At 42.7% G+C, this 13,547-nt stretch overlaps 1 pseudogene; it reads right to left on the bottom strand.

The window, feature by feature from the left end:
• Nucleotides 1-695: 695 nt before the first annotated feature.
• Nucleotides 696-2,040, bottom strand: LOC121494324 (annotated as a pseudogene).
• Nucleotides 2,041-13,547: the final 11,507 nt, after the last annotated feature.

Below are 13,547 nucleotides of genomic sequence, written 5' to 3'. Positions count from 1 at the left end.
GATGGAAAATTGCTAAGAGGCACACCAGGTATAGTGGCGGATTCTAGTTAGACTGACCAAACAGGACCAGAATGAACACCCCTCATTTGGGAGATGGTGGATGATAAGGAACCCTACCAGGTATAGAGGGTGACCAGATATCAAGGGTGGGAGATTCCGGTTAAACTGATTTTGCAGGGTTCTTGCTAAAACTGGGGTTTACAAGGAAATATACAAGTAGGCCTAAGAAAAGGTTCAGGAGGTTGACTCAAGTTTTGTTCAAGGAAAAAATCTTTGTCAACGGTCTGATCTCTGTTATGTTCTTTCTTCTTCTTACTTTGGTTTCATTTGCAATTAGACATTCATTTGTCCAGTTTGTTAAGATAAAAGTTGAATTGATTTAAAAATTGATTTAAGGACTGATTAAGACCTTTCTCTTCTTCCCTGTCTCCCTCTCTCCTTCCGTCTCCCCCCATCTCTCTCTCTCTCTTTCTTTCTTTTTTTTCATTTAAGACAGGCAATACTTTATTCAAACCCATCAGAGAAATGGACAGCTTGGGTCTGTAACAAAGTGTTGTGTTTTAAAGCATAGGTCAGTAATTGTATATGAGAGTATACACTGCTACATACAAATTAACTGATCAGAGCATAACTTTTCAATGTTCAAACAGAATAAGCTTCCCTGTAAAAGAAGCACCTTTGTGACATTTTTAACTTTAGTATTCCTCTCCTTCTCCTTCACCCTTTCCTTCAACAGAATCCCCACCAACTTCCTCATAATCCTTCTCCAGGGCAGCCATGTCCTCACAGGCCTCAGAAGACTCTCCTTCCTCCATGCCCTCACCAACATACCAGTGAACAAAGGCATGCTTGACATACATCAGGTCAAACTTATGGTCCAGGCGAGCCCAGGCCTCAGCAATGGCTATGGTGTTGCTCAGCATGCACACAGCTCGCTGTACTTTGGCCAGGTCTCCACTGGGTACCACAGTGGGAGACTGGTAATTAATGCCCACTTTGAAGCCAGTGGGGCACCAGTCCACAAACTGGATGGTATGCTTGGTCTTGATGGTGGCAATGGCAACATTGACATCCTTGGGAACCATGTCGCCACTGTACAACAGGCAGCAAGCCATGTATTTATCATGGCGAGGGTCACATTTCACCATCTGGTTGGCTGGCTCAAAGCATGCATTGGTGATCTCTGCTACAGAAAGCTGTTCATGGTAGGCTTTCTCAGCAGAGATGACAGGGGCATATGTGGCCAGAGGGAAGTGGATGCAGGTATAGGGCACCAGGTTGGTCTGGAACTCCGTCAGATCCACATTCAGGGCTCCGTCAAATCTGAGGGAAGCAGTGATTGGAGGACACAATTTGACCTATCAACCTATTTAGATTAGTGTAGGTTGGGCGTTCAATATTGAGGTTTCTATGACAGATGTCATAGATGGCCTCATTGTGTACCATGAAGGCACAATCAGAGTGCTCCAGGGTGGTGTGGGTGGTGAGGATGGAGTGGTAGGGCTCTACTACACCTGTGGACACAGTAGATGGAGAACTCTAGCTTGGACTTCTTGCCATAATCGACAGAGAGATGTTCCATCAGCAGGGAGATGAACCCAGAACCAGTTCTCCCTCCAAAGTTGTGGAAAACCAAGAAGCCCTGAAGACCTGTGCACTGGTCAGCCAGTTTCCGAATTCGGTCCAAGACAAGGTCAATGATCTCCTTGCTAATGGTGTGGTGCCTCGGGCATAGTTATTGGCAGCATCTTTCTTGCCTGTGACGAGCTGCTCAGGGTGGAAGAGCTGGCGGTAGGTGCCAGTGTGAACCTCATCACTAACTGTGGGCTCCAGGTGTACAAACACTGCCCTGGGCACATGCTTGCCAGCGCCCATCTCACTGAAGAAGGTGTTGAGGTAGTCATCTCCTCCCCCAATGGTCTTGTCACTTGGCATCTGGCCATCGGGCTGAATGCCGTTTTCCAGGCAATAGAGCTCCTAGCAGGCATTGCCGATCTGGACACCAGCCTGGCCAACATGGATGGAGATATATTCACACATGGTTGCTCCTTGGTGGCTGCCGGGCAGATGGCAGAGAAGAGGAGAGGTTGTTGCTTCTTACAGCGCGACTCTTAGGCGGTGGATGTAAGAGAACCTCTCTCTCTCTCTTTCTTGTCCAACTTTATTGAGGTATGATTGACAAAGTTTTAAGATAAAGTAGAATTCATGATTTTATATGTGTATAGTTTTGCTTTTCTTTTTTTTAATTTTTATTTATTTATGATAGTCATAGAGAGAGAGAGAGGCAGAGACACAGGCGGAGGGAGAAGCAGGCTCCATGCACCGGGAGCCCGATGTGGGATTCGATCCCGGGTCTCCAGGATCGCGCCCTGGGCCAAAGGCAGGCGCCAAACCGCTGCGCCACCCAGGGATCCCAAGAGATTTAAATAATAAGAATCTATTTTATGTATTTAACCATTTTCCATGCTATGAAATGTGCAGTCTAAAGTACCATTATTATTGTTCCTTTAAACAATTGACTATCTTTAATAGCAATTAAAAATAAGAAAGAAGAAACTACTTTGCCTTCAGTTACTCCTTTTCCAACACTCTGTTTTTCCACAGATCGAAGTATCTTATATCATGTATTTCTTCTTTTTTGAAACGTTGCTTTAACATTCATCTCGGACACTTATTCATTTCTCTTTTCTTTAAAGATTTTATTTATTTATTCATGAGAGACACACAGAGGCAGAGACATAGGCAGAGGGAGAATCAGGCTCCCTGTGGGCAGCCTGATATAGGACTCGATCCCAGGACCCCGGGATCATGACCTGAGCCAAAGGCAGACGCTCAACCACTGAGCCACCCAGGTGCCTCTTACTTTTTTCAGTCTTTTATCATCCTATCTTCAAATTCATTGATTCTTTCCTCAGCTGTATCAAGTCTACTGATAAGACAAAGACATCCTCTATTTCTGTTAGGATGTGTTTGATTTCTAGCACTTCCATCTGACTCTTAGAGTTTCCATCTGCCTGCTAAAGTTACCCATCTGTTCTTGCATTTTGTCTACCTCTTCCGTTAGACCTTTAATTTAGTAATCACATTTATTTTAAATTTTCTAATACTTCTAATATCTGTGTTATGTCTCTTTCTGATCATTATTTTGTCTCTTCACATGATTTTTTTTCTTACTTTTTGGATGCTTCGTAACTTTTTGTTGAAAGCTGGATGTGTTGTATAAAGCAGTCAATACTCAGGTAAATAGGACATTTGTATGAGGATTTATGTTAATCGAGCCACAAGTTGGGTTGTGTACTAGGCTTGTTTATCTAATGATTACCAGTTCTGAAAGTTGTTGTTAGGGCAATTGGAAACTTTAAATTCCTCTAGTGTTTGCCTTCCTTCTTAGGATCCCTTTTGTGTGGGTCCCCAGGGAAAGTCTCTTGAATTCTCCCTCCTATAACCCACAATTATTATTGTTGGAGATCTGTTACCATGATCATGGGGAAAAGATCAGGGGCGTTCTCTAATGTTCTGATTAAGTCTCAGTATTTGGAATGTTTGGGTCATCTGCTCACAGTGTTTCTGCTCCTCTAGGGTTAGAGCTATTCCTGCAGCCCAATTCCCTTTCCCCAGCTGTAACAGGAATGTACCAGTTTTATGCCTTGAGGCTTTGTTAACTTAGATAAGATGGGTGGCTAGGTCTGAGTGGAGTTCCTTTCTCCCTAGCTGCTAGGGGATTAAACTAATGCCCTCAGCTAGTGCCCTTCCTCTGTAGCTTAAGACTTTTTTTCATAGGGGAATTGGTCTGGGCAAATTTTGTTCCCAAGACAGCACTATAGGGGAGCTGTCTCCAGACTCTTCCTATCCTCCCTGGGAGAGCCTGATGGAGTTCCTATAAGAAAGGCCTATGAGAAAATGGGAATTCCTCTCATGATTATGGCCCCTGGGAGCTTCTGATTCTCAAGCTAGCTTATACTTGGTCTCTAGCAACTCATTAAATTTCTACTTTGTTTTGACCGGCTTGTATGGAGTACAGCAACTTCTGTCCCAGGTAAAGAAAATACTCGGGTTCTGGGTCTCACTGAATCAAAGTACTTGTGTCTCTCCAGATTTCAAGAGAGCCATTTGCACCATCAAGCTGTGACCTCAGTTTTTCTGACAAGTTCTCAAGAAGTCGTTAATTTCCACCTGTCCACCTTTTGTTGTTGTTATTGTTATAAAAGTGGGATGCATGTCTTTAGAGCTCTCTATATCTGTAAGCTGAGACCTGAAGTTCTAAGATTCTTTTTAATTTTGTGTGAACCATCAACTTGCCCACAGAAATATCTTTGCTGAGTCTTTGTCCAGCTGTCTTCTAGTATAAAACCAAAGTCCTGATGGGGACCACACCTATATTTCAGATACTTCGATATTTGGATACCCAGCCCATTAACTAGCAGCTGGTAACACAGACTCATACTTTAGCGCTGCTCCCAAACCTTCTTCGAGGCCCACCTGTGACTTCCTTAGAAAACTGTTTCGGCAAGAAACCTGCAAAGTCCGTTTAACCAGAGCTTCCCAGGGATCCCTGGGTGGCGCAGCGGTTTAGCGCCTGCCTTTGGCCCAGGGCGCGATCCTGGAGACCCGGGATCGAATCCCACATCAGGCTCCCGGTGCATGGAGCCTGCTTCTCCCTCTGCCTGTGTCTCTGCCCCTCTCTCTGTGACTATCATAAATAAATAAAAAATAAAAATTTAAAAAAATAACCAGAGCTTCCCACCCTTGATATCTTAGCACCCTCCATATCTGATAGGATTCCTCATCCTTCATCATTTTTCAGATGACTGTCTACTCACCCTGGTCCATTTTCAGCAAGGATCCTGTTAGGTCAACTGAGCCAGAATCCCCTACCCATGACCCCTGAGGTTTCTTAGCAATCTTCCATCCACTGCCCTCTACCCTGCTCCTTGGCTAGCACTTCCCATTTGCCCATGCCGAATTTGGCATTGATCCCGCTCTCTCTCTCTCTCTATCTCCCGCTTGTAAAATTCCATTGTAGCGCTCCCTGCACCTATTGCAGTGGTCCTGAATGTCTTACCACATTTAAGAGTATCATTGTAAGTTTTTTTCTTTTGCTCTGGTGATCTGCCTGGGGCTGGGTTGAGCCACTGGAACTCAGAAACACTGCTTTTAAGCAGAGCTACTTACTACATGTTGGCAGCCCTGCATAGGACCTTATCATTTTAAAAGAATTGCTGTTTTGCCTACCCTTAAAGCAGAACTCTCTGATTCAAGGGCAGTAAGGATATATAGGAAGCCAGGATTCCTGCAGCAAGGGACTGCAGCTCTAGGAGTCCAAGATGAGGTCATTGGGCAACCTGGCTTATCTCTCCAAACAAGGAGGGTTTAGGGAGTGGCCTGGACTCTCAAGAGTTATCCTTAATGCATACAGATAATTGTTTGTTTGTATTATATGGATATGGCAAAACGTACTCATTTATTTCCTTACTGATAGAATTTGGATTTTTTTTTTCTATTAGAAGTGACAGTATAATGAAAACATCTTTCACATGGGTGGGAGAACTCTTCTAAGGTATATAACTATCAAGTTGAATCATACGAAATTTCTGGATTTCTGGTGTTTGCCAGTTTTTTAACTGTATCAAATTAGTTTCTTATGGTTCAAACTAATAGAAGAGGAATTACATCATAAAGGTATGTATTTTTCCCTCAACTTTACTAGATACTATTAATACCTTAAAAGAGTAAGGAACTACAAGGCTAAAAATAGAATTAGTGACTGAGAAAAACTCTAGTTAACTACAGTGGATGCAATAGAAAGAGGTAAAAACAAAACAGAGGGAAGTTAAAGAGGTAAAAGACAATGAGATCAACATGAGGCTAATCTTTATCTCTGAAGCAGAGAATGTAAGAAATAGAATAGGAAATGTTACCAAAGCACTAAGGAAAACTTCTCTTGGATGAAAGGAATAATTTAATGTCTTTGGATTATTTTTAGAAATTGTAAAATATACATAACCTAAAATTCACCATCTTATCCATTTTCAAGCATACAATACAGTGGCGTGGAGTAGAGTCACATTATTGCAAACTATCACCATAGTCCATCTCCAGAATTTTTCCAGCTTCCCAAACTGAAACTCAGTATCCATTAAATAGTAAACTCTTCCTTCTCTAGCCTCCCCAGGCCCCAATAACCACCACCGTTGTACATTCTGTCTGTATGAATTTGGCCATTCTTGGTAGCTCATATAAATAAAATCATGTATTTTCCATTTCTGCCTGGCTTATTGCCCTACACATAATGTTTTTAAGGTCCATTCTTACTGTAACATGTGCCAGAATATTATTTCTTTTTAAGGGTGAATAATATTCCATTGTGTGGATAGAGCACATTTTGCTTATCCTTTTATCTGTTGACAGACATTTGAGTTATTTCCAGCTTTTGGCTATTTGTGACTGATGGTGCTGTGAACATTGCTATACAAATATCTGTTCAAGTCCCTTTCTGATTTTTGGAGATACATACCTAGAAATGGAATTGCCAGATCATGTAGCAATTGTTTAATTTTTTGAAGAACTGCCATACTATTTTCCATAACAACTGTACCATTTTACATTCCTACTCACAGTGAGCAAGGGTTCTATTTCTCCACATCCTTGCCAATACTTGTTATTTTCCATTTATGTGTTTGTTTGCTTAGTGGTGGCCATCCTAATAGGTATGATGTGGTATCTCAATGTGGTTTTGATTTGCATTTCTCTAGTGGCTAGTGATGTTGAACACCTTTTCATATATTTATCGGCCATTTGTATATCTTCCTTGGGTATTTGTCCTTCATTCAGTTTTTAAATCGGGTTGTGTTTCGGTTGTTGAGTTGTAGGAGTTCTTATATATTATGGGTATTAAACCCTTAACCACATACAATTTACAATGTTTCCTCCCATTCTGTGTGTTGCCTTTTCACTCTCTTGATAGTATCCTTTGGCACACAAAAGCTTTTCATTCTGATGTCACATCCAAATCACTGCCCAATCCCACATCATGATGCTTTCCTCCCATACTTTCCACTAGAAATTTTATATTTTAACTTTTAAATATAGGCCTTTGATCCATTTTTTCAATTAACTTCTGTATATGGTATGAGGTAAAGATCCAGCTTTGTTCTTTTGCATGTGGATATCCAGTTGTCCCAGAAATATTTGTTGAAAAGACCATCCTTTTTCCCATTGAACAATCTTGGCACCACTGTTGAAAATCATTCAACCCTATGTTTAAGGATTTATTTCTGGGCTTTCTACTCTATTTCACTGAATTACATGCCAGTGCCATACTGTTTATGATTACCATAGATTTCAAGTAAATTTTGAAATCAGGAAGTATGAATCCTTCATCTTGAACAACTTAAAAAAATACTCTAAGCACCACTGAGTGTCTTTATCTCTTTCCTGTCATCTTGTGAGTCTGACAGAGGGAAGGGAAATGCATTATCTTTGTACAGCTGCCATTGTTTTCCTTTCTCATGACTCTAATTTTAAAAGGGCCTTTGAATCTGGACAGTATTTTCACCCCACTGTAATGTGAGGAATTGTAAGTCAAATTTCATTGAAAAACTCATGCAAAATTTTGGACTGGCTAATTACTGGACTTTAGAGGAGATGGAAAAAAAATCTGCAGGGAGGCAGAAAAGGCCAGGTATTTATAAGGCCAAAAATCAAGATGGCCACAGATAATTTCAAAACAGAAAATACAGTTCTGAAGGAAACTGTGGCTCAAAGACTTTATATTTAATTGAAATTTTCAGTATAAAGGCAAAAGACATTCTCCTTTCATCCCACTCTTTGCTATTGAGCTCAGGAACAATCTGCTAGTCAAAGCCTGCCTAGTGACAAGGCCTTTCTCTTACACCCCTAGACTCATCCTGATCTTATTTGACAATAAACTAGCATTTCATTTTTTAAATTATCCTTTTAGTATATTCAGTATAATCCCAGCATACTTTTATGGTTACAAATGTTATGGAAATGCAGAGGGCCAGGATTAATCAAGATACTCTTGACAAAGAAAAGCAAAGTGGTAAGACTTGCTCTACCAGATATTAAAACTTACAAAGTCATAGTAGCTGAGACAGGGTGGTTTCTGTCTGGTGCAAGCACAGACAGAAAGAAGGATGAAACCAAATAGAAAACTCAGAAACAGATGTGTGTGCCAAATATGTAGCTTAAGACAAAAGTGACACTTCCCAGTAGCAAGGAAAGGAAAATGTTTTCAATAAATGTCACTGAGACAGGGGATCCCTGGATAGCTCAGCATTTTAGTGCCTGCCTTCGGCCCAGGGCATGGTCCTGGAGTCCTGGGATCGAGTCCCACATCAGGCTCCCTGCATGGAGCCTGCTTCTCCCTTTGCCTGTGTCTCTGCCTGTCTCTCTGTGTCTCTGCCTCTTTCTCTCTCTGTGTCTCCCATGAATAAATAAATAAAAATCTTTTAAAAAAAGACACAGATTAAAAATGTCACTGAGACAATTGGATATGCATGTGGAAAAAAAAACAGCCTTTGCTTTTATCTCACCTCTGACCCAAGATAAAGAGGATATTGGACTATATTCTTTTCAAGAAGCTTTATTAAAGCATGACTACTTTGATCCATCCCCACATAGTCCCAAATCCATCTTGTGTTCAAGAATAAATATGAAGATACCAAATTCAAAGGCCTCAACATTAATTTAGGCTGGCTTCTGGCCCCACCCGTGGGACTGCTTCTCTATATTATCTTGTGTCCTGAAAAGAGGCCCTTATGCAGCGTGGACATGTGCTGTTCTTGCCTGCCTGGAACACAGAAGGAATATTTTAGTATTCATTTTACAAGTGAGGAAGGTGAGGCTCAGACTGATCAAACAACTTGCTCCTAGTCACACACAAGTACATGATAGCTTCAGAATTTGAACTCTGCCAGCTCACAGGGTGTCCTTCTAGGATCAGACCAAAGGAACAGAATTTCTGAGATGTTCAGTATATTTTGGATGATTAACATTTTCTGCAAGGTCATTGTGGAACAGATAGGCGGGGTATCTATGCATGATTAGAATTTCCTGAGATATCTGATAAACTGGAGGATCTGAGTAACTTCAGATGGTTAGAATGCCCTGGAAGTCAGAATGTCTTTGGGGACATTAAGATCTCCTTCTAGGACTGAATAACCTAGAAGGCACGTTGTTTATATGCTCAGAGTGAACTGGTGTTTATATTATGCAGAGGAACTGATGTGTCCTTATAAGGACCTGATTATCTAGGATCTCAGAGGATCCTTGTGTAGTGAAAGTAGTGTCTTGTGGGTTCACCTTGTCTTAGGATGGTAAGCAAGTAGATTCTAAGTGTCTTACCAGATTAACACCTCCTAAATGGTCAGAATACCCTAGGGGAACAGAAGGGTGTTTAGAAAATTCTAAGAGGTCATATAGGATCAGATGCCTGAAAGGTGAAAGTCACGAAGTCCAGGAAACTTGAAAAGATCAAACAGTTTTCATAAGCGTCAGTGTGTCTTAGAGGTTGGACTGACTGGCGATTCAGAGAGTCCTGGATACTCTGGGAGTCCAAAGTTGTCAGGGTTTTCAGGTAGGTTGGCATACCCTGTTGGTATCTGAATGTCTGAAAATCAGGTATTCTGAAGTGATCCAGGTTTTCTGGAGATCTAGTGGTCCTTGAGGTTTTGGATAGACTTGATTGGACCTGTCACGGAGTGAGAGTGTCCTTGTACAATCAATATTCTTAGGAATCAGAGGGTGAAAGTATTCAGGAAATCAGTATGTTTGGGCAGTTCAGAGAATGTGGTAGAGTAAGAGTGTCTTGTAGGGACTGGTTTCCTTGAGAGGCTAGGATTTTATAGGAATTAGAATTATTACCCTGTGGATTCAAGAGGTCCTGGTGGGCTGGCTATGTATCAAAGAGAGAGGCAAGTGGCAGTAATCAGGGTGCCTATTGAGAAGCCCAGGACTGAGAGAGTCAGAGTGCCTGGGAAGGTTAGAGTATCCTGGCATCAGATGTCCCACAGTGCCAGTGGATGTTGGATGGCCAGGCTGCCTAGGAGATCAGGATATGTCTTTACTTGGTCCAGATGTCCAGTGGGTCAGACCTGTGTGATTAGGATATCTCCTGTGTTGGGACTGAGTGGTTTTTCAGTGTCAGCATGCCCTTTGCAAGATAAGAGCCAACCAGGGTTTCTGAATGGACCAGAGGGGCAGGATGCCCATGAGTGTCTGGATCCTTTCAGGTCAGGGAATTCCTTCTAGGGCCAGAGCTTCCCAAATCTCATTATGCCTTTTTCTGGACATGTCCACAGTACACGTACTGGGTGCCATAAAGTGCTGTAGAGGAATACTGTCAATTGAGGCTATCATGCTGACTATAAGGTATGGAAGTCAAAACTTCTCCAAGGGCTTATATGTCCTAGGAACTGAATTCAACCCTGTCCCCTAGGGATTTAGGAATCAGAAAAAGTCAGAATGACTCAGGGCTAAAGTCTCCCAGGGACAATGGTAATAAGAATCATAAGAAAGTAGCATTTTTGCCTGTGTTTACTGCATTTAGGGTACATCCTAAATGCTTCTTTTTTATTAACTCTCAGAAATCACATCTTTGCCAGGTAGGTACAGGTGATCCTCATTAAGTGTGGATTCTATATTTGGGAAGTCACCTACTCACTATAATTTATTTGAAACCCCAGGGTCAGTACTCCATTGCAGTGTTCTTTGGCAGCCTGGTGGCCATTTGCATCCATGCGCATGTGCAGTGGGATGAAAACTTTGAGTTGCCACATTCCTGGCCGAGGTCAAACAAAGCAGCTGCTCTGCCTTCTTGTTTTCACTTAGAAACTGTGAACAAATGTCTTTTTACGTTCTCCTAAGTGCCACCGTTTCTCACATTTTTCTGCTTTGGGGGGCAATTTTACCGTTGAAAGCAGTTTCCAAGTGTAGTGTTGAGGGGTTATCTGGTGGTCCTAGGTGCAGGAAGGCTGTGGTGTGCTTTAGGGAGAAGAAAAATACATCTGTTGGATAACTCTTGTTCAGACAGGAGCCACAGTGCCATTGGCCCCAAGCTCAATGTTGATAAGTTATCAATATATATTAAGATATCTTTAAGCAGAAACACATGCAACAAGGTTACATATTGATCAGTTGATGAAAATGTTGTGGCCAGGGGTGCCTGGTGGCTCAGTAGGTTAAGCATCTAACTCTTGGTTTTGGCTCAGGTCTGATCTCAGGGTTGTGAGATAGAGCCCTGTGTCAGGTTCCACCCTCAGTGGGGAGTCTGCTTGAATACCTCTCTCTCCTTTTCCCTCTGCCCCTCCATCCTGTGTGCATGCATGCTCTCTCTCTCGCTCACACTCTCTCTCAAATAAATCAATTTTTAAAAAGAAAAAAGAATATGTTGTGGCCAGGAGCTCACAGGAACCTATTTTTTGGAGCAGCAGTTCAATATTCACTAACTCAGTGTTTATAGTAACTTTATGGAACACAACTACCTCAAAAGAAGGAGAATCAACTATATTAATATGCCCCAGATGACAAAGCTGAGGCACAGAGATTTTGTGATGAGCCCAGGATTATATGGTTTAGCAAGTGGTATAGCTGGGATTTGAACCCAGGGCAGTTGGCTTCAGAACTTACACTCCTCCCCCTCCATACCATTCTCCTTCTTGGAGGATGAGAGGATCTTGGGTGTCAGGTTTCCTTGAAGGTCGGGGTTGGGGACTGGAATCAGGATGCCCTGGAAGACCAAATGCCTTTCCCTCTGAGGGGTTATTGTGTTTTGGAATGGCAAGTCAAACTTGCAGTGTCTCAGCATTCTTGAGGAGCAGGGGGAGTGGGTCAGGGTTTCTTTGTAATATCAGAGCCTCCTAGGGGTAATCGGGCTGTCCTGGATGGCCGGTCAGAATATCTTCATAGGCTTAGGATATCTTGAGGCTACAGAGTGTATTGGAATTCAGTGTTTGCTAATAGGTCCAAGTTGACTGCATGTTACTGGGTCTTGGGCAGTCTGGATGTCCTAGGCTCCAGGAGGTCACAGAATATGCTGGGGTAGAGGGAGAAACTTTGGTGTCTTGGATCAGTGATTTCTCAAAGCTGATAGTGTTGTGGACTGAATGTTCACATCTCCCCCACCTCCATTCCTCTGTTGAAGTCCTAACCCAGTGTGATGACATTTGGGGGTGGGGCCTCTGAGAGGTGCTTAAGGTTAGATGAGATCATGAGCAGAGAGCCCCAATGATGGGATTAGTATCTGTAGGAGAAGAAAAAAGACCAAAGGTGGTTCCTCTCTGCCATGTGAAGATGCACAGGCAGCTGTCTACTTTCACCAGGAACTGAGTCAGCTGGCGCCTGGACCTTGGACTTTCCAGCTTCCAGAACTGTGAGAAATAAACATGTACTCTTTAAGCCACCCATCTTTGGGTACTTTGTTATGGAAACCTGAGCTGATGAAGAGAAATGTACATTCATTTCTCTGAGGTATCTTGTTACAATGCAGATTCTGGTTCAGTAGGGCTAAGGTGGGGCCCAAGAGTCTACATTTCTAACAAGCTCTTATGTGCTGCTCATGCTGCTGATTGTGGGCCATATTTAAACTTCAATATCCTAGAGGATTTTTTTGTCTTAAATTATCAGGGTGCTTTTAAAGGATGTGTGCATAAGACTAGCATGACCTTGGGGATCCAGACTGTCCCTCCCAAGAGGGGCAGAGTGTCTTTATTGGGTTAGTGTGTCCTGAGAGGTTAGGACCTCATGGTAGGATCAGAGTGGTCTTCTACTAGAGGGAGAATGTTCTGGGTTTCAGTGTAGAGTCCTGGGGTTTCAGATTGTCTTTAAAGTGTCAGGATGAAAAAATAAATAAATAAATTGTAAAAATGTGTCAGGATGTCCTACCGGTGTTACAATGGACTTCCTGGGTCTAAGTAATGTCAAGAAGCAGAATACTATGGGTGTCGGGGTGTCCTGACTGCCCAGGGATCTGGATGCCTTGGGGTTTCCTTGAAGAATCAGAATGTCAGGATGTCATGGGGCTCCCAGTCTCCTGCAGAGTCTGCAAGACCAAGGGGTCAGGATGCACCTGGAAGCCCATGAGGATCAGGGTTTTTCTGAATGTCTGGGTGACTTTGGAGGTCATGGAGTCCCAGGGGTTCTGAGTCAATGAAAATGTGACATTTAGGGGAGGAAATCAGACAGTACTTGAGAAGTGTGGTGTCCTGGAGACTCATTCTGTGGTTCAGGTTGTCCTACAGGGGTGCATCTAGTATATTCTGAGAATCAGCTGTATCTAGGAGGGGCCAGAATGCACTGGTGTCTTTTTGTTTTTTAGTTTCCTGGAAACAGGTCCTTGGATATCACCTACATGCTGAGATGCCAGGCCAGGCCCTGCTCCTGGCCTGCATTTGCACCCCCCTCCCCAGGGTGGGGTCCTGAGGAAGGGTCTTGGGAGGAATGCATTTGCTTCTTACCCTGCCTGCTCCCAGGAGGGGATTTAACAGGACAAAAGAACTTGGTCCTCGGGAATACGAGCTCTTGGCCCC

This window comes from Vulpes lagopus, chromosome 7, assembly GCF_018345385.1.
Source record: "Vulpes lagopus strain Blue_001 chromosome 7, ASM1834538v1, whole genome shotgun sequence".
NCBI classification, from domain to species: domain Eukaryota; kingdom Metazoa; phylum Chordata; class Mammalia; order Carnivora; family Canidae; genus Vulpes; species Vulpes lagopus.
The sequence above is the reverse complement of the archived record's forward strand: the minus strand, read 5'-3'. Positions and strand labels throughout refer to the sequence as shown.